General features: G+C 37.6%; 2 long non-coding RNA genes across 2 annotated transcripts; both read right to left on the bottom strand.

Annotated features, from left to right (window-relative positions):
• Positions 1 to 1,313: 1,313 nt before the first annotated feature.
• LOC141511823 (uncharacterized) lies at positions 1,314 to 4,185 on the bottom strand. Its single transcript, XR_012475429.1, has 4 exons — positions 4,022 to 4,185; positions 2,336 to 2,574; positions 2,126 to 2,211; positions 1,314 to 1,370 (listed from the first exon to the last, which is right to left on the bottom strand). It is a non-coding gene; the product is annotated as an uncharacterized LOC141511823 (long non-coding RNA).
• A 3,334-nt stretch (positions 4,186 to 7,519) lies between these two features.
• On the bottom strand, positions 7,520 to 19,209 carry LOC141511822 (uncharacterized). The gene is made up of 3 exons (XR_012475428.1): positions 18,983 to 19,209; positions 11,036 to 11,144; positions 7,520 to 7,658 (listed from the first exon to the last, which is right to left on the bottom strand). It is a non-coding gene; the product is annotated as an uncharacterized LOC141511822 (long non-coding RNA).
• Between the last annotated feature and the right edge of the window lie 3,209 nt (positions 19,210 to 22,418).

The raw sequence follows: 22,418 nt of genomic DNA, 5'->3' as shown, positions 1-22,418 counted from the left end.
TTATTTTTGTTGTAGCATGACCAGCACTGTGGGGTTCTTCCAAGAGTTTCACCAGACCATGCATTTCTCCTACTTGAGCCTCTCTACACATATATCCTGGTCGGATATGTTGACTGTGTATGTGCATGACAAACCCGATCATGTTTCTTCCACATTTGCTTTTTCCAGCTACAGTGACATTGACAAGCATAGTGCATCGGCTGTCTATGGTGGTACACATGATATGCATTCTGGGGAACCCTCCAGATATCGGAGGAGCAGGAATAATTCAAATCTGAATGGATGCACATGCACAATCAACTTAGGATGAAGTCCAGAAAGCGAATTAGATTGAATTGGAATTCAAGGTGAAAGAATTTTAGAGTATTTGTAAATTGTTCTGCTCTGAGGGTCCAGTTAAAACCTCAAAACTCTTTCACATGGAAGTGTTTCAGAAGATTTCAATGGAAAATCACTTAGAGGTCTATATTATCCCCAACCAGAGGAAGAAAAACAAAACAAAACAAAACACACAGGAAAAAAAAACACCCCTGCCTAGTCTGGTGAACCTTTATAAAAATGATCTCTTATGAATCTCTTTCCTTTAATACTAATTCCTCATGCCAAAAAAGAAGAAGAAGAAGAAGAAGAAGAAGAAGAAGAAGAAGAAGAAGAAAATCACTTAGAAAGGATTTTTTGAAACATGCTTGAGCAAGCACTTAGAGGGCTTCAAAAACTGGAGGGCAGTTATACAGTTCCACTCAGCACTTATCCTAATTTGTGATGAATCCTATTTATTTGTGTATTTGTCATAAACTCCAATCTAGGCTGTTAGACCTCTTGGGGAAGGGGTTCTTTGGAGAGTTAGAACTTTGTGATTGGTTCTGTTTGAATAAATAAGCACTGCATTCTAATTTGTTTCTTTTTTCACTAAAAATGTCTTTCATCTTTTTTATATTCTTCATTTTTCAATTTGGTTTCATTGTGGTATTCAACCAGATGGATAGATCCCAGTGTTGTGTTTTTTTTAAACTATTCTTACTAGAAATCTTAAAAGTTAATCAATAACTTAAATAAATGTTATATTCAGGAATAGCAAAGAAATGAAGAATAACTTTTTAACTCAATGTAATTGGAAATTGATACCTGAAATCCAAGAAATAAACATGCATGTAAAAGGTGACAGAAGATGAGTAATTCTCTGTAACCATGAATTTTTATTTAAAAATTATTTAACTGTATCATTAAGGTAATATAAAATGAGGGCTTGCTCAGAACCATAACTGATCCTTCAGGAGGCTTCAAATAAAATAGGTGAATTCCTTCTGAATCCTCAGAAAATTCTTTCGATGCATATGAAAATGTTAATGGTCTTCAGATATCTGCAGAATCTGAGGAAATAACCAGAAAACCAAAGTTATAATATATTGGATCCAACAACTCTTTACAATATTGTGCCTGTTAAAATATGGCAGTGGTTTTCAATAATGATGATGTTTCTCCTTTGTTTTCAAAGAAGACCATGAAGTCAAGGAGGTGCTATCATGATATGCATGTGAATTAGATTCGAGAGAGGGTTTACGTGTTAAAGTCACCAACCTTACTTTCATCTCCAGAACCATCTGGGTCCATTGACCAGATACTGGATCTGGATGATTATAGATGGCACTGGATGCCAGATATTCAGGGTTAAGTGACTTTCTCAAGATCATATAGCTTATAGTGTCAAGTATTTGAGGCCAGAATTGAACTTAGATCCTCCTGGTTCCAGGGCTGGTACTCTATCCACTATATAGTATTGGATGATGATTGTAAGTATGGTGGGAAGTTGGAAAGAGAAAGGAAAATGAGCATGAACAGACTTTATGACTGCCCAACACAGAAAGCCCTTGGTCTGACTATTGGGTTCATCAATTAAAAATCCTATCTGTAATCTAAAATCTTTCTGACATTCACTTTTTAAATACTTAATGACTTAGAGAGATTCACTTTATTTTTTTTAGGTTTTTGCAAGGCAAATGGGGTTAAGTGGCTTGCCCAAGGCTACACAGCTACAGAATTATTAAGTGTCTGAGACCAGATTTGAACCCAGGTCCTCCTGACTGCACCACCTAGCCGCCCCAAGAGATTTACTTTAAAAACTTACCAAAGGCATCTTGATTTCTGGTGATTCCTTTTATTCTTACAAAATTTTTCATATTTCTTATTCTTCTTTCTAAACCATTGTAAGATCTGTATTAAAATTTAAAAAGAAACAATGTGAACCAATATATAAGGCTTGTGACTGTATTTGAATGTAAGATGGAATGAAAGAAGTGGCAGAACTTCTATTATTAAAGAAATATTCTTCACTTACCTGTCTGTCGACCATTGAGAACTCAAATGCAAGTCTATAGAGATCTCTGGGTTGAAGATATCTCTTGGTTTTGAATTGTGCCCAGAGAGTCTCCATCAAAGGTTTGCTGACTTTCCTCCTCTCCTGCAGGTCTTTCTCTTCCTCAGAATTTTTCCACTTCTTTCTCATCTGTTCCTTGTCTTGTATCTTGATTGTTTGACTTTCATTGAGAGAACCTGGTTGTCTTTTCATGGTGAGATCTGTTTGGAGGAAATGAAATAACAATGAAGACTTTTCATTTCAGAATTTCTGTGATTTCCAATGAGACCATGTTTCACATGGAGTCACGAGAGGAGGACATTGGCAAAAGTGCCCAAGATTTGAGTCAGCATGAAAAGGAGGCTTTACTTCAGGGTGTCCTGTTTTTTCCTGTTCCTTGTTCCACTTGCCCCCTGGTGATTATCTCTCAGTGCTTTTAAGTCCAAATCAGGGTCCTTCAAATCCTGGGTAAGCTCTACTTCCACTGAAACTTGTATTTGCTCTCATGTTGAGTTCTACTTTTTCAAAGATTTCACCTTTCTCAGTAGAGTTCATTGGGTCTAAGGTTGAAAGCTTGACAGGATCTTTGATGTCAAGTACTACAACCCTTTGGAGATGAGGAGAGTGGGAACCACAGAGTGACAACAGTATCATACATGTAGAAAGTAGAAGAGGCAGTATCTGAAAGCCAGTCTTTTAATTTTGAAAACAATACTCCTTCCACTAGACTTCACTTCTATTATTTCAGAGTCACAGAAATTGAGTATTTAGTATTTAGTATCTCGGAAGGGACCACAGTGGTCATTGAACCCAACCTCAAATGGAAAGGAATCCCCATTCTAACACACCTAAACTATCAGGCTCAAACTTCTGTTGGAAGACCTTCTGTTGGAAGGCAGAAGTTGCCACCTCTTGAGGCATCACCCTCTGCTTAGGGACTTAATCCTGATGCCAAAGGAGATTTGTCTTTGCAGCTTCCACAAGGTGCTTCTAGTTGTATTATTGAGGATCAGTTAGGACGAATTGATCCATCCTGTCCAAGTCAGTCTTACATTCTTGGAGACATCTCTCATGCTCCACCAAAGTCTTTTCTTCCCCGCACTAATCAGACTCAGTTCCTTTAGCTGATCCTCACATGTCACTGATTCAAGACTCTTCACAATCCTTGTTACCCACCTCTGAATACTCTCCAGTTTACCAATGTCCTTCTGAAACGGCTTGCAGAGCTTAACTCAATATTTCAGGTGAGGTCTTAAGAGTGAACAGCAATGGGGTACTATTCCTTGAGTTGTTCCCAGTATTATTAGAATCCTGGATACTTGTAAATAGGAAAAACAATTGGGAAAAGACAATGGAACAGAAGATATTCACATTCTGGTATGTTTGTACTAGAATCAACAGTTGACTTAACAGCATATCATGTTGGACTTGAAGTCAAGGAGCCCTGAGTCCGAATGTGATTCTGAATACTTACTACTGAGTTATTTGGTTCCTCTCCTGTCATTTGAACTCTGTTAGCTTGAGTAACTTCATTGTTAAAAAACAGATCATTCCAATTGCTCATTATGAGGATGATACAAGTTAGTATTGTAAAACCCTTGCAAACCAAACAGCCCTTTACAAATGTTAGCTATTCTCATTACTCCTGATTAACAAGGAAAATCTTACCTAGGGGTAGCATGTTATCATCTTCTTCAGTAAGGCTGTTCATCATATGTAGCCAGAAGGGTAGATTTTGTCTGAAACTTTTCGTATCCTGTACATTTGTTCCTGGGAATTTCGGAATAAACTTGACAAAATTGCCTTTGGAGATGCCATTCTTACAAAGGTGCTTAGTTCTTCTTTTAGTCATAATCATCCAATTTGATCAGCAAGATGCACCTAAATAAGTGGAAAAGGAATCAGAAATGAATAACTAATTCTTCAATTCATGTAGATAGATAGATAGATAGATTTGGGGGGGGGTTGGCAAGACAATGGAGTTAAGTGGCTTGCCCAAGGCCACACAGCTAGGTAAGTATTAAGTGTCTGAGGTCGGATTTGAACTCAGGTACTCCTGACTCCAGGGCCGGTGCTCTATCCACTGCACCACCTAGCCGCCCTGTATATGTTTTTAATGTTTTAATTGTAATATTACTTTTTCCATTAATAAATCTTTTTTCTCTTTATGATCAAACAAGAAACAGAGAATATTGTTAATTGCAAAATGGATGGTTTTGACTCTACTAAATTAAAAGGCTTTTGCACTAACAAAATCAAAGCAATCAAAATTGGAAGGAAGGAAGAAATCTGGGAAATTATTTTCACAGCTAGTGTTTCTGATAAGGTTTCATTTCTAAACCATATAGAGAAATGAATTAAATTTCTAAGGATACAAGGTATTCCCCAATTGATAAATGATCAAAGAATATGAACCGGCAATTTTCAGATGAAAAAAATAAAACTCTGTGTGTGTGTGTGTGTGTGTGTGTGTGTGTGTGTGTGTGTGTGTATAACACTTACCTGAAGTTTCTGAAGTTTCCAAAGGGTGACCCTAAGATATTCTTGTGTAGAGGGAAAGATCGCTTCCCTGAATATAGATGCCTAGAGGTGAATCTGAGAGGGAATCTTGCTTGAATTCCATTTATATAGAGACCTAGGTTGTGGGTCTGTGGAATTCACACCTCAGGAACCTTGTTCTCACTCAGGAGAAGAGTAGAATGTGTAAACTTCTGGAATTTATTATAGACCTCCATTATGTGCTTAATGAGTGGACCTTATGTCTTTCCCAACACAAATTCAATTATTTCATGTTACTTTAAGATATGTATTAGACTTTTTAAATGTCATGGGGGCAAAAACCTGAAGTATTTACAAATGTCTTTTGCATTTATAAAAGCATTTCTGAGAGAGTCTGGTTACCTTTACAGGAAGAGACCTGTTGGGGGAAGGGACAATGAAACAACAAAAGAAAACTTTTTCTATTTTAGGATCTATGAGATTTTCAATGAGATCATGCTTCACATGGAGTCATGAAAGGGCACATTGGTAAGAATGCCCAAGATTAGAGTCAGCACTAAAAGGAGACTTTACTGCAAGATGTCCTACTCTGCCCTGTACCTTGTTCCACTTGCCTGCCAATTACCTCCCAATGTGTTTTCGTTCAAATCAAGCTCCTTTCAAATACTGAGTAAGCTCTTCTTCCACTGAAACTTAATTGATCCTATGTTGAGTTCTGCTTTTTCAAAGTCTTCACCTTTTTCAATATAGTTCATTGGATCTATGGTTGAAAGCTGAACAGGACCTTTGATGTCAAGGACAACAAATCTTTCTTTTTAGAGATGAGGAGAGTAAGAACCATACAGAGATGGTATCAGGCATGCGAAAAGTGGTATAGACAATATCTGAAGGCCAGTCTTCTTATTTTGGAAGCAATGGTCCTTCCATTAAAGCTCATTACTATTATTTCAGAATCACAGAAATTGAGTATTTGACATCCATGAAGGGATCTCAGTGGCTCAAACCTCTGCTGGAAGACTTTTTAAAAAAATTTATTTAAGGCAATGGGATTAAGTGACTTGGACAAGGTCACACAGCTAGGCAATTAGTGTCTGAGGCTGGATTTGAACTCAGGTCCTCCTGATTCCAGGGCCAGTATTCTATCCAATGTATCATCTAGCTGCCCCTCAAAGATTTTTAAACACCTCTTGAGGCATCCCACTCCACTCTGGGACAACTCCAACCATTGGAAGCTTTATTCTTATGCCAAATGGAGATTTGTCTCTGCAGCTTCCACCAAGTACTTTTTTTTTAGGTTTTTGCAAGGCAAATGGGGTTAGGTGGCTTGCCCAAGGCCACACAGCTAGGTAATTATTAAGTGTCTGAGACCGGATTTGAACCCAGGTACTCCTGACTCCAGGGCCGGTGTTTTATCCACTGCGCCACCTAGCTGCCCTCCTACCAAGTACCTTTAATTATGCCATTGAGGAGCCAGGCTCCAGCAAAACCTTTTCTTCCCTTCACTAATCAGACTCAGTTCCTTCAGCTGGTTACTGATTCAAAACTCTTCATATGAACCCTCTGCAGCTTATCAATGTTCTTTACATTTTTTTTAAGTTTTTGCAAGGCAAATAGGGTTAAGTGGCCCCTGCTTGTCAATGTTCTTCTGAAAATGTATCTTGTAGAGCTAAACACTATTTCAGGTGGGATCTTAGGGATGAAAAGCAATGGAGTACTAGTCCCTGAAGCTGTTCCCAGAATTGTTAGAATCCTGAACACTTGTAAATAGGAAAAATAGTAAACATTTAGGAAAGGAAAATAAGGCAGAAAAATATTCACATTCCTGTTGGTTTTGTACTAAAATTGACAGTTGGTTTAATAGTTTGTAGAGTCAGAAAACTCTGAGTTCTGATGGAACTTTAAACAATGTCTATTGGAGCCCAGTTTCAGTTCAGTAAAAAATTGGTAAGATTTATTTTTAAAAGGTGTAATAAAAACATTTACTTCACTGAATCATTCTGAAGATTTGAATTATTTTTTATTTGAATAAGTTAATATTTATAATGCAATTTATAAACTAGATATGTGGTACTTTTATCATTGTTGATATTCATAATAGCTTTACAAGTAATCAAGTTCATCATGTAGGATGTGCATTTGATATAGTACAGTTGAAACAAGTTGCCTGATCCTGAGAAAGAATTATGGAGTTTGAACAAAGACCAAAGACTATTACCTTTAATTTTTAAAAAATGTTATCTTATTATGTAATTCTATATCTCATACTTTATGTTTCTGCCTTAAGGATGTGATTTCTCTCTCATCACATTCAACTTAGATCATTGTATACTATGGGAATGATGTAAAGACTAACAGAATGCCTTCTGGGGCGGGGGGGGGGGCAGGGAGGGAAATGTGATTAGGGGAAAAATTGCAAAATTCAAATTAAATAAAATCTTTCTTTAAAAAAAAAGAAAAGGGGCGGCTAGGTGGCATAGTGGATAAAGCACCGGCCCTGGAGTCAGGAGTACCTGGGTTCAAATCCGGTCTCAGACACTTAATAATTACCTAGCTGTGTGGCCTTGGGCAAGCCATTTAACCCCGTTTGCCTTACAAAAAAAAAAACCTAAAAAAAAACAAACTAAAAAAAAAGAATGAAAGAAAGAAAGAAGTTGCCTGAAACTTTCCTAATACTGTTTATTCTTTCATGGGAATTGGGGAATTAAGCTGTCATTTGGCTTAGATTCAATTTTGTAGAGGCCATCCAGATTAAGATGATTGGTTGCTCTTCCAAGCCTAGTCATGCAGTTCACTAATCAAAGTGTACCTGAATGAGAAGAAAAAGGAATCAGTGATTAATAATATTAATTCTTGATCCATGAATATATTTTTAATTTGTTGTTATGTTTTCCAATAATAGACATATTTTTCTCCATCCTAGTATTTTTTCACTAATTATATTTGATGAATATTTTAGCATTCATTTTTATAAGATTTTGAGCACCAAATTTTTCTCCCTCCCTCTTCTCTTCTGAAAATAGTAGGTAATTTGAAAAAATTATTACATGTGATATCATGTAAAATATATTTCCATATTACTCTCAAGTATGGAAGAAGATACAGATCAAAAGAAAAAATACCAAAAAAACCTTCAAGTAATTGGAAAAAAACTGCTGCATTCAGTTCAACAATTCTATAAGGATAGTGAGTCCTTTGTACTTGACTTGGATCATTGTGTTGCTGAGAAGAATTGGATCATTCATAGCAATCATCATGATGCTGCTGATACTGTATACATTTTTTTTCCTGTTTCAGTTTATTTTACTCTATATCAGTTCATACAAATTTTTTAAGGTTTTTCTGAAATCCACCTGTTCATCATTTCTTATTGAATAATATTCAATTATATTCATATTCCACATCATGTTCAACCATTCCCCAATTGCTGGGCATCCCCTTAATTTCCAATATTCTGCCATTACCAAAAAAGGGCTGCTTTTGCACATGTAGATGCCTTGCTCTTTTTAATGATCTCTTTGGGATTCAGAACTAATAGTAGTATTTCTGGGTCAAAGGTAACATACAGTTTCCCTGTGGACATAGTTCCAAATTGCTCAGTAGAATGGTTGGATCAGTTCAAAGTCCTCTCACAGCGTGTTAGGGTTCCATTTTTCCTACATCCTTTCCAATATCTATATTTTTTCTTTATTGTCATAATTCCCAATATGATATGTGTGAGGTGGTATCTCAAGAGCATTTAAAATTTCCATTTCTCTAATCAAAAGTGGTTTGGAGCATTTTTTTTCTTATGATTGCATTTATCAACTGGGAGATATATCTCTGATTTTTTAAAAAATCAAAGTTAGTTAAAGTTAAGTAAGTAAAGTTAAGTAAAACAAATTAATACATTGACCATGTTTTTTATGCCCCAGTGTTCTCCTTCAATCCATTGCCTTTTGCTCTGGAAGGAGGTCACATGTTTCATATCATGATCTTTCTGGAATTATTGTTGGTCACTGTTTTATTAAGATCCCCAAAGCTATTCATGTTGTCTTTGCAGTGTTATTGTATAAATTCTTCTGGTTTTGATAAACTGCATGAGTTCATGAAGTCTTCTCAAATTTCTCTGACACCATCTCCATCATATCTTCTAAAATACTGTTTTTTCCATCTTATTTATAAAGGCATGATTTCTTCAAAAAAAATCCCTGGTAGGTGGAAATCCTTTTAGTTTCCAGTTCTTTCACAAAACAGAGCTCCTATCAAAAATTTTTATACTGATGTCCTTTTCTTTGGATCTCTTTGATTATAAACTTAATAGTGATAATTCTTCATCAAACTGTACACACAGTTTAGTGAATTTGGGAGTATAGTTTAAAAGTGCTTTCTAGAATATCTGAAGCAATTCACATTTTCCTGCTCATTTTCCTGCTCCCTTTTCAGTGATTATCTTTCTGTTTTGGGACAACTTTGCCTATCTATTCAATGTGATGTGGGACCCCAAGGAGTTGCTTTAATTTTGATTTCTCTGATTATGTTATTTACAGCCTTTTCATAAATGTGTTAATATTGGGTTTCTTTCTCTGAAAACTGCCTGTTCATGTTATCATTTATCACTTGAATGAATTGCTCTTTTTCTTATGAATTTGAATCATATATATATATAATTTATTTATGAAAACTTTATTAAAGAAATTTACTGTGAAGATTTTTTCTAGTTATCTGTTTCCCATTTGATGTAGAATGCATTGGTTTTATTTGTACAAAACTTAATTTTATAAAAAATTTGGAAGACTTCATGAATTTTGATGTCATTCTCGGTCTCTAATAAAGAACAAAACACAAAACAATTTTTTGGCATAATCTCCAAAAATAAAGTACAGAGGAAGAAAATAGAACCTATTTCCAACTTACATTTCTTTCTCCAGAAATAAACCAGCCTTGGTTTCAATTGTTTCTACATTTCTCCTCCTCTATAATCAAAATGTATGTCTTTACTTTGTAGCACTGATTGGATTATCAGTTCCTGAGACCAGCTTTCCTTCATGTTCCTTTGTAAGGATATTAATGATTATTATGATAACTAACATTGTGCAATGCTTTGAGATTTACAAAATTCTTTTCTTGGAATCATTCTTAGTACACTGAACAGGGACCTGTAAATATCTGGCTCCTTTTCAGTGGTAGAGGGGACTCTTGAGAATATCTAATCCAAGTTTTACTCAGAAGGAACAAGAGACTCAAGAGAGTGGCAATGCATTACTAGAGGTTTCCATATAGCAATGTCAGTAAGGAGCCAGAACCCCCACACCAGGATTGTGTTAGGGAAGCTTCAATCAGAAGGTGATAACTTATTTTACTGGTCCAATGTGGGGGGGGGGTTGCTCAGGAACTGCTAGGATCTGACAGCTTCCAAGATCTCTTTCAACTGTCTGATTCTCTGGCTCTATGAGAGCACATGTGTAATTATGCCTTTCCATAATGTCATTCTATTGATTTTATTATGATGCTCAAGAAATAAAATGATTTAGAAAGTTAGGATAAGACAGGAATCCATTTGAAAATTCTCTGAAATTGTGGGTAGAATTTTACTTGCTATTGTTATTTGTTTGTCCTTCCTTTCAAGGCTGACCAATGACAATATGGAGTAATGTCTTGCTATGTGACTGAATTTGATTTAAGTGAGGCAGAGTTGCACAAAGTTGTCTGCCTTAATCTTTCTTCAAGTCATTGAAGTCTGGGATCCAGTGGATGAACTTGGCATCTCTGATGACTGAACAAGCTCTAGGTGCTCCACAAGACCAGCTGCTGCTGCTTTCTGGCTATTGGCACACAATGTTTTCTTCTGTATGTTCTGCCAGGAGTTGGAAAGTCTAACTACCTCTAACTCACTATCTGCCATTTTTACAAGGTACTGTTGCTTCTTGGAACCATGGGTGAGGATTGAGTAATTGGTTGGACTTAACAGTTGGATGAGTATCCCTGAAAAACACTTGACGGACCCTCAAATCAGAGTTGCTATTAAAGAATTTTACCTTTGTTTTGTTTTAGGTTTTTGCAAGGCAGATGGGGTTAAGTGGCTTGCCCAAGGCCACACAGCTAGGTAATCATTAAGTGCCTGAGACTGTATTTGAACCCAGGTACTCCTGACTCCAAGGCTGGTGCTTTATCCACTATGCCACCTAGCCGCCCCACGAATTTTACCTTTGGATTGAACTTCAAATTTTGTAATTTCTCCCCATTGGCTCCCAAGAAGCCCCATGGACTAAATCATTCATAGTTCTTCTTTCATCTGTGCATCTTCTTCCAGAAACTACAAAATCAAGATCATGATCCAGTCAATATCGTTCTAGAAGAGAAAATGCTATTATGTCATTCCATTTAATTTAAAATTTTTTCTACTATTTTTTCAACCTTGGTCTACCTAAGAAATACAAAAAAACAAAAACAAAAACAAGTAATTAGCAAATCCTGCCTTGGCTTAGGTACAGAAATCCCTAAGTATAAAACATATGGAGAACCACTGTTCTCAACCCCAAAGCAGGTAGCAAGACATGCGTCTTCCAATTTTCCCCAGGAGTCTATGTTTTCATTGTTGAATGTATCCTCAGCTAGAAAAGGGAATTTTGGAAATAACCATTTTCTGCAATTGGAGTAAATACCAGCTTCTAAAAAATGATCCCTTCATAGCTAATAAGTGATACATAGGAACACCTAAAGGTTTAGATTAATAATCTAACATTACAGAAACCCCCCCCACCCCCTCAGAATACCCTATAGCCATCAAGACTAGTCATCACACTTTTAGCCCTTATCAGAAGATACTAGGGTGAGCTAGGAAAATGATCCCAAAGACTGTTTATAATACTGTAATCCAATCTCAGTTTCTCCATTATTGTGTTTTATCTAAAGTAGTATTTTTGAAATAATCAATTGTATGTCAAGAGAAGTTTTAGTTGAGGGAAACTGAGGTGGTGAAATTGGTCAATGAATTAATAACCATCTCTGATTTCCAAGATTTCTTTCTTCACTCCATATCAGGCACCTAAGATGAATGATTACTGCATTTTTTATATTCCACTCCATGAATGCAGACACACTTGATATAACCTCATCCCTTCCTCTCTCTGTCCTTTATTTATACTAAATTAATTGTATGCCATCACCTCAGCCTTCAGTCCATCCACACCTCCTTTTTACCACTTCTTCTTGCCCATCCTGGTCTTCCTTGTCTCTCTTTAAAGTCTGTACCCTAGAGTTATTCAATTCAATTAGATATTATTCCATGTCATTTTATCCCTTTCATCTCTTTATTCCTCCATCCTGGCCAAGCTGATTCTCAAAAATACAAAACCCTGAACATTAATTTCTTTTAGTCATGCTTCTTAGCCTGGAAGCCTTTCTTATCTCTTACACAACTGCATGAATCAGGAATCAATATCCCCTCCCAACTGAGCTCTCAATGAAGCTGCTTTATCTGCCTTGATTGATTCTCTTCTCTAATCCTTTCACTTGTCTAGGGGACCATTTTTGAACCTCCCAATTGAGTCAGAACTTCACTATTCCTGTTTAAATGATTGTTTTACAGAAAAACAGTGAAGGCCATCCATTAGATTTGTCATCTCCTCCTTTCTGGACTGCATATACTCTATATTTCAGTCATTTGTATTTGTTTTCCTTAAGAGTTTGAGGGAGAGCCGCTCCAGCTATTGCCCAGGAAAACCTCCTGTTCCTTTTCTCCTCTTGTAATATTCACAGTCATATGATTCAATGAGTAACTCTACATGCTCCATCTTAAACTTTATTTGAGTCCACCATAAAGACACCAATGTGAATACTGTCTTGAGTTTCAGGGCTTATCACTTCCATTCACTCAAAAAAGAATTTGAGCCCCACTGAAAGACACCAAAATGTATAATGTTAGAAGCCAGAAACCCTTTCTGAGTCATTGCTCATTTCTCTGCTTCCACAACTTAGTTCCTCTATCAAACCATCAGAGCAAAACACATACAATTTATTTCTATTAGGATATCTATTCCTTGTCTTCTCCAAGCTAAGAGTGATGCAGAAAGTATGCAGAAGAAAAGGAGGATAAGTCTTTAGAGTTGCAAATTCTTGATGCGCATCATCTATTTTGAGTCTCAAAAGAATCTTCTAAAATATATTGAGAATATGACATCATCCATATTTTAGAAGATAAAATTGCATCTCAGAAGGGGGAAGAAGAGGGGGACAGCTAGGTGGTGCAGTGAATAGAGCACCGGCCCTGGAGTCAGGAGGACCCGAGTTCAAATATGATCTCAGACACTTAATAATTACCGAGCTGTGTGATCTTGGGCAAGTCACTTAACCCCATTGCCTTGAAAAAAAAACAAAATAAAAATAAATTTACCAGAAAGGGGAAGGGAGTTCTCCTAGGTCACACAACTGATAAGTGACTGAAGCTCCAGATTTCAAGCAAAGGTCATATGAATCTGCCTGCAATAGTATTTCCAACAAGATCAGTTTAGCTGTTTTCAATGGTTCCTATGACAGATGATCTGTACCCTGGGCTCTCCAAAAGATAAATAATGCCTAACTCCCAACTGGCTCCATCTTTAACATACACAAATTATTGAGGGCTAATAGATAAATGAAATTTTTAGTGTTTTTTTTAAACAAGGCAATGGGGTTAAATGACTTTCCCAAGGTCACACAGCTAGGTAATTATTAAGTATCTGAGACTGGATTTGAACTCGGGTCCTCTTGACTCCAGGACCAGTGGTCTATTCACTGCACCACCTAGTTATCCCCCTCTTTTTCCCCTTTCTGAGATGCAATTTTATTTTCTAAAATGTGGATGATACCTATTGATCACTGTGCCATCTAGCTTCTCCCTGACACTCATTTCTGAAGCAAGTCCAAAGGTATTCCCCGATCTCTTCTTGGGAAGAAGGAAGAATCTCTTTCCTGGATGTGTATGTGCAGAGAATTCCACTGAATCTAAGTGGAGATCATAACTGAGTTCCATTTACTGAAAATTTAGGGGTTTGGGGGTGGGCTTAGATGATAAAGTCAGAAGAAAGATTTGAGCTAATCAAAACAAAATAGGTTATGTAGAGAAAAAGAAAACATGATTTTCTGATCAGCAAAATAACCAATCAAAATTCCTAAAAACTCAAGATGAAATATAATATCAACCTCCAGCTAGACTGCATATTTAGACTTTTATATACATGACCAAAGACTAAAGCTTTTTGACTACACATACTTATAATAGGGGTTTGTGTTTCTTGCTTTCTCAGTTTGGGAGAAGATAAAAGAAGGTTGATCTTTGAAATAAAATGTGATTCTAAAAAGAAACTGAGTTCAGCTGAGGCTTAGATGTATCCAGGAAATCTGGTTCTACATGTCTAGGAGATAGCTAGAGATTTAAAAGAAGACAGAAGAAAAGTGAGAGTTGGGTAAATTGATTTCATAATCATCAGCATTTTAAATTTAATGAGAATTCATGAGAGTAACAAATGAAATAGTATGAATGGAGCAGAAAAGAGGGCCTAGGTTAGAGCCCAGTGAATCACATAGTTATCAGATATTACCTGGATGACTATCCAGCAGAGGAGACTGAGGAGCAGATAGTGAGGAAGAGAATCAGAGGTGAGTCGTATCACAAAAAAGGCAATGTCAGGGAGCAAAGGGAGATTGACAATGTCAAAGGCAACAGAAGTTAAGAAGGATGAGAACCTAGCAAAAATAATTAGATTTGGTAATTAAGACATCATGGGTAATTTGGGGGAGGAATTCCAGTTGAATGATGTGAGAAGACAGAGGATTACAATGAAAATGGAAGGAAGTGAAGGTAACATTATAAACAAGCTTCTCGAAGAGTTTAACTTCAGAAGGCAAGGGAGATATGAAAAGATAACGAGCAGAAGTGGGTAGATGAAGGGTGAGTTTTCTTGAGGGTAAGCAGTGGAAAAGCAGTTAATCAAGAGAGAGAGAGAGAGATTGAAGATGAAAGGGAGCAAGGATTATAGAGAGGGTTTAAGGTTTTCAAAATACTTTACAAACATTATCTCATTTTATTCTCACAACCCAGAAACTGAGATTAATGCTATTATTAAATTCATTTTGCAAATGAGGAAACTGAAGCAGACAGTGGCAAAGCTAGTTGTTTATGGTCATGCAGCTAGTGTTTGAGGTTGGATTTGAACTCAGGTCTCCATGCTGAACAAAGATGGACAAAGATAGATCAATATAGACAAATATCCATGACAGAGAAGAGACAGATAGTAGATGGATAGACAGATAAAGACAAAAAAATAGATAGTTGATCAACAAATGTTAAAATGAAAGAGGAATAGTTGTTTGATATATTTTTAGGGTAGACATAAATGAGTAGCATGTCAACTGATTGGCTAGTTAGAAAATCATAGATATAAGTGATTTAATATATGATTAATTAGAGAGGGAGGTGGATAGATGGATGTAGAGGTTGAGTGACTGATACACCATAGAGATATAATTAACAAAATGTTCGAAAGACTGATAGCTATAGATGGCATTAGACTAATACATAGATGGAGGAGATGATGATGATAAATAGGTAGATAGATATAAAGGGTAGCTAGATACAGATACAGCTGATAGAAAAATAGATTGAGAGATTACAAACAGTATAGAATAATCACATCCTTTGGGGTGAAGAGAGGGGAGCTCTGTCCCCACCATCCCCATCTCAAGCATTGGCTAGGACATTGAACGTGGAGATAGGAAGATCTGAGTTCAAATCCATTCTGTTTTCACCCTAACTGCCTCCTCAGTAATAGAAATCAGTCAGATGAATGTCTCCTTCTACCTCAAGGTCACAGACATGGACAGAACACAGACATAAGAGAACTTCTTCCACGACTTTAAAAGGGGAGGAGGGAGAGGGCATTGGCTTGGGATTTTATGTGCTATCCTCAAGGAAGGTATGAAAAGGGACAGAGAGTGGTGGAGAATGGACCTGTGATTTCAGTAAAATAGTGAGCCACTGGCTAGGAAAACTCCCTCTACCAATGTCAGGGAAGTGGGGGGGGCAAGCCTTTGTACCTGACAGAGGGTGGTCTAGGGGCACTGAAATGTCCAGGAGTTGCTCCAGCTGTACCTGTAAGAGGCAGGTCTTCTTGGGACTTTGGGGGGACTTCTGAGGTTGGCTCTCTAGCCACTAGGTAAGGCTGCCTTTTCTAGGCCAAGGAGAGGTCTTAAAGAGAAGCTACTTAGTGGGATACTGGTTTGAGAATCAAACCTAGAGTCAGGAAAACCTGAGTGAAAATTGTGTCTTAGATATTTATAAACTATGTGACCCTGGTCAGGACACTTAACTTCTTGGCTCCAGTTTCCCCTTATGAAAAATGGAAATAAAAATAGCATCTTTCAGACTCAGTTACTGGGAGAATCAAATGAAATAACTGAAGCACAGAATTTTCAAACATGAAAACAGTCTGGGAATACCGATTATGAAGCCATATCCTACCTTGAAGAGCGCTCCCACCATCCAAGCCCTCTCACATGTATCTGACCTGCAGTCATTCCTTAACTTCTCATAATCATTCAACCCCCAGGTCCCCTGGATCTCCTCTATGGGACCCCTTTGTCATTGCTCCTTCCCCTCATCCTCTCACTTTCCTGTCCTTCCCCTGTGTGGGACCCTCACTGTTGCCTGCCTGGGTTCAGAGACTTCCCAGCACCTCTCTGTTCAAACTGTCTTTTCCATGTTGACCTCACCTCTGCTCAGAACTCATCACTGGCTCCCAGTTGCCTTCAGTTTAGAGAAGAGTGGCAATTGTTCTGACTGGCATTGATAGCTCTGCCTAGTCTTATTGCCTTCCCAACCTGAATGTATTCTCTAGAGGGCATAGAGAGAGCTCTCAGGTGTCTCACCTCTGTCTTTGCTCAGCTGGTTGCTATTTTGGAATACCATGCCATCCCACTTTTGTCCTCCTTTACATCCTTGTCCCATGGTTCATTTTCTTTTATTTTTTAATTTATATTTAATTTTTTCCAAATTTATGTTATGAAAGTTTTTTTCAAAAATCATCCATATGCATATGTATATTTTTAAGTTACAAAATTTCCTTCTACCTCCCCTTCCCACCTGCCTCCCCTAAGTGATGAACAGTCAGGTTAACATTGTACATACATATTTTTGATAAACATGCTTACAGATTAGTTATTTGGCAGTTGAGGAATTAGGATTAAGGAAAAGAGATGCATAAGAGATCATTTTTATAAAGTGTTCATCAGATTATGAAGAGTTTTTTGTTTTGTTCTGTTTTGTTTTTCTTTCTTTGGATGGGGATAACAATGTCCATAGCTGATCTAATATGGTTGTGCTACCTCTCTGACCTTTTGAGAGGAGCTGCTTCCATCAAAGTTGATCATTTCACAATGTTGTTATTGTGTACATTGTTCTCTTGGCTCTGCTCCCTTCCCTCAGCATCAAATCCTATAACTCATTCCATGCTTCTCTAAAGTCCAACCATTTATGGTTTTTTATAGAACAATAGTATTCCATAGTATTCATGTACCATTCCCCAATTGATGGGCATCCTCTCAATTTCCAATTCTTTGCCACTACAAAAAAGAGCTGCTAGGAATATCTTGGGTCATGTGGGACTTTTCCCAATTTTTATGACTTCTTCTGGATATAGGTCTAGAATTGGAATTCCTGGGTCAAAGGGAATGAACATGTTTATTGCTCTTTGGAATCTTTTTTGGTTTTTTTTTTTTTTTTTTAGTTTTTTGCAAGGCAATGATGTTAAGTGGCTTGCTCAAGGCCACACAGCTAGGTAATTGTTAAGTGTTTGAGGCCGGATTTGAACTCAGGTACTCCTGACTCCAGGGCTTGTGCTCTAACCACTGCATCATCTAGCTGCCCTGGTTAAGAAATTCTTTTAAGGGACAGCTAGGTGGCACAGTGGATAAAGCACTGGCCCTGGAGTCAGAGTACCTGGGTTCAAATCCCATCTCAGACACTTAATAATTACCTAGCTGTGTGGCCTTGGGCAAGCCACTTAACCCTGTTTGCCTTGCAAAAACCTAAATAAATTCTTTTAAAATTTAACTTTCATTTTATTTTCACTTATACCTTTGCTTTCCCTTTTATCAGTCCCTTCTTCCCTTATCTTTCGCTTTCCCCATCCCCCCCTTCCCTGTGGATTAGGATAGATTTTTAAACCCAAGTGGGAATGTATCTTACTCCCTCTCGGGGTCAAATCTGTTGAATAAATTTACTCAGTGTTCACACTCTCCCTTCTTTCCCTCTAAAATTATAAATCTTTAAGCCTCTTCACCTAGTGTTATTTATTGCTCAAGTACTGTTAATCAGGTATCATCAATCACACTTTGATTATTTGATAGTTTAATAAGCTCACATCATTATCAAAGCATCATCACAGATTGTGTGTTTACTTGATAAACAGTATTGACTCAAATTACATCAAATTATAATTATAATCATTTTTTACCTTACCCCCTTTTCAAGTATCCTCCAAGAACACACAGTCCTCCTCATGAGCTTAAATATCATACAAAACCAAATCATTTCTTGAACTATTTGTTCCCCTCCCCACAGGCCTATTTTCTTTCACCCTTTATTCTCCCCTCCCCTCCCCTCCCAGGGTACTTAACCCCTTGTTAAGTGAAGCAAGGATTAGGTCAAACCCTGATCTTATTAACTACAAGAACCTTAAACATCTCTAAATACTGGGGGCTCTGGAGGTCTCCCCTGAGAACTTTACAAATGATTGTAAGTTACAGAGACACTGACTCAGGACCTCCCAGTTTATGATGCCCTCATTAGACAAAGTGCTGCTGCATGTGATTAAAATGTGTCAAAGTATAACGAGAAACTTAAGTTAAAATTAACACTCCGGCTTTTCATCAGGGTTTTTTGACTCAAACATAGTGAAGTCATCTATGACTTCTTCAGTGGAGAGACAAGACTATACCCAACTATACCCATATCCTTTCAGTCCAATCTCTTCAAATATATTCAACCCTTTAATTATCCTAAGAGAAGTAAAGTTCTCAAAAATTAAAAATGTTATATCTTCCCTTTTAGGGTTGTATAATATTTGATGTCTTGACCAACATTTTTGTTTTGTTTTTTTCCCCCTTTTCATTTACCTTTTTATGCCACTCTTGAGTCATGTATTTGGCAATTGAATTCTCTGTTCAGTTCTGGTCTTTGTGTCAGGAAGTCCTTTATTTTATTGAACATCCATCTTTTTCTCCAACAATATATGCTGAATTTTACAGGGTAGTACCTTCTGGGTTGTAATCCCAGGTCCTTTGCTTTCTGATGCATGGTATTCCAGGTCCTCTTGTCCTTCAGTGTTGAGGCTGATTGGTCCCTTGTGAGTCTGATTGTGTTTCCTTTGTATTGGAATTGTTTTCTTTTTGCTCCTTGCAGTATTCTCTCCTTTATTTGAGAGTTCTAGAATTTGGCTATAACAACCCTTGGAGTATTTATCCAGGAGTCTCTTTATGGAGGGGGTTCTGTGTATTCTTTCAATGGTTATATTGTTTTCTTAATATAGCAGATTTGGACATTTTTCCCCCTAATGATTTCTGGCATAATGTCTTCCAGTTCTTTTTTTGATCTAGGCTTTCTGGTAGTCAGATGATTTGTAGATTGTCTCTTCTGGATCTATTTTCCAGGTCATTTGTTTTCCCTAAAAGGCACTTTACATTTTCTTCAGGATTTTTCAGCCTTTTTATTTGATGGAATCTTGTAGTCTCAAGGATTCATTGGTTTCTATTTGTTCAATTCTAATTTTTTAGGGTTTCATTTTCTACAATTACTTTTTGTGTTTCCTTGGTAAAGATGTTGACTTCTCCAATCAATTTTTCATAATTTTCCTGGCATGACTCTCATTTCTTTTTGCCACTTTTTCTTTTTCCTTTCTTTGGTTTTTAAACTCTTTGATGAGTTTTTGTATTTGAGTCCAATTCATAGACTGTTTTGAGACTTCTCCTATGAATGATTTTTCACTGATTTCTTCTTCAGATATGGCATTGCTACCAAATTTGTCTATAAAGTAGTTTCTATAATGAGTGCTCTTTTCGAATTTTTGCTCATCTTTGTTGTTTTAGCTTTGCTTCTGAAGTATAGGGAGTATAGATCCAAGATTTTTTTTTTGCTAAGGCTGGGATCTGATCCCTGGCTTGTCATTGGCCAGGTTGTTCCCTATGCAATCCAGGCCTTGCCTTTGAAAAGGTTTGTTTCCTCCTTTATGTCCAAATTCTGACATAGTAGTGGTTTGTTCCTGATCCAGTCCTGTCTTTTGCCCTGGGTCTTCCCAGAGTTCAGACTCTGTTTGGGGTTGGGGCCCTACTTGTTGGCTTGCTTTCTAACTACCAGGACCTCTGCTATTGTCATGCAATGGGGACCTGGATTGCACTGTGGCTAAAAGCCTTCCTCTGGCTTTTCCACTCTCAGTGTCCTGGGCTTTACTTCCCCTTTTCTCCTAAAGAGACAGACCTTCACTGAAGATCCTCCACGATGTCTGCTATTGAAACCTTCTTTGAATCTTCTTTTTTTCTTGGTGAGATTTGTAGCTTGAATGTCAGGCTAGAGGCTTCACTCATCTTTAGTTGGGAAAAGCTCTGGGAGCCTGTTAGCTTCACACTACCATCTGGCTCAGCCCCAGAAGTTTGTCCTCTTTCCTTAATGAGTGAAGGTCTGAGCAGGAGTAACACCCACACATCTGGAAGGCTTCCTCTGATGGGGATGACACTTTCCCTATGACTGCACAAGACCTGGATATGGCCAAATAATAAAGGATTTGCCTCATTATCCTTCTATTGGCTAAGTTTCACAAGGGAAGTTTTGTCCAGCTTTGTCTCTTAGGGATGTTTCACATGTCATCTATCTGTATCTGGTTTTGCTCCTGTGCAGGCCAAAACACACTCTGGGCCTTGACCTCAGATCCTAGTCCTTTACCTTGGAATGGGAAGCTAGGACCTTTGGTCACTTCCACCCATGATTTCAACCCTGGGATCAGAAACTCAGGAATTCAGTCTAGTGGCCACTTTGCTTGGTATTCTGCATTCGGTAGGTATTTCATAAATCCTTGTTGTGGTCAATGGGATCATCAAAGAGAAAATGTCCCAGATTGGGGTCTGTGAATAGATGCTCCAGCCTTTCCAGTCTCTACCAAATATGACTTTTCTATTCTCTGCTTTCCAAAGGAATGGGGGTTGAGCTCTTTCTGAAGGAGATCCCTGTGTGATAAAGATCTCCATTGAGGCAATGAAACGTAATGGGTAGAGGCCTGTACTTGGAGTCAGCAAGAATGGACTTGGAATCCTGCCTCTGAAATTTAGGAGTTGTTTTATTCTGGTCAAGTCCCTCAATGGATCTGGGCCTCATTTCCTCAGAGGTAAAAATGAGGGGGCTCATCTTGTTCTGAGAGCTGTCCAGCTCAGCCCTGCCCCTGAGCCCAGGGAGTCTTAAAGAAGGAATCCAGGACATGGGCAGGAGTCCTTAGTGCCCAGTCCAGCCCCAACTTTTGGGTTTTGCTTCTTCACTCAATGGACCTTTATGTATCTGCTTCATAAATAATAGGTAATTATGAATCAATGGATATTGATTTGTTGGGCTCAAGCAGAGTCAGCTGTGGAAAGCCCTTTCCCAATGAAAGTATTAATATTTTTGGCTCTCTGGAATTCAAGTTTCCTTCAGCTCACTGCAATTGAGCTAATCCTGGTGTCACCATTTTTTCAGTTTAAAGTTGTTTTTTGGTGAGATCAACAAATAATAATGAAGAAAGATAATAGTCACAGACATTTTTCCAGAGGGCAGGACATGATGTGATGGGAGAGGGACATAGGAAAACAGCCTAAAAAAGCTGAGCTCTCCTCAAGTGAACTAGACTGAGATCCCTCCACTAGAGCATCTCTTAACAAGAGCTTGACAGGAATGAACTAGGAGTCCTAGGAGAACCCTGGTAGTCTAACCTCATACTTAGTGTGACCCTCTTCAATCCCAATGTAAATTTACTTATAAAATGTATCATCTTCAGACTAATGTCCAGGCTCTAAGATGAAAGCAATCATAGGTTTTCTGCTTACCCATCATTAGTGAGTAATGCAGAGTTTTGTTCCATAGTATTGGAAGAAACACTGATGTTCTGAGATCCTCTGAAAGATCATTGCTGATCCATTTGCAAATGAGTCACCAATAGGCCAGTCAACATGCTTGACTTTCATTTAGATTGTATAAATGCAATGACTTCCCCTCATTCACATTTTTAATGGTTGCTGCAATAGAGACAGTCAATTAATGCCTGTAGATCGATTGGTTGGTTGGTTGGTTGATTGGTTTTCTGATTTTTAAATCCATCTCTAAACTAACTGTATGTATTTGACCTTTTATAAATTATTTAGCACTTTAAATGATGAAATTCTAACCTCTCAAGTTCCCTCCTTTCACCTTGCCTCCACAAACATACACTTGTGACAATCTCATAATATTAATCATACTCCCTCAATAAAATGTAAGTTCCCTGATAACACTCATTTATCTCAGTTTTATCTTTATACCCCAAGAACCATGGAC

The sequence above is a fragment of the Macrotis lagotis genome, chromosome 2, assembly GCF_037893015.1.
Source record: "Macrotis lagotis isolate mMagLag1 chromosome 2, bilby.v1.9.chrom.fasta, whole genome shotgun sequence".
NCBI classification, from domain to species: domain Eukaryota; kingdom Metazoa; phylum Chordata; class Mammalia; order Peramelemorphia; family Peramelidae; genus Macrotis; species Macrotis lagotis.
This window is presented reverse-complemented; position numbering and strand designations above follow the sequence as displayed.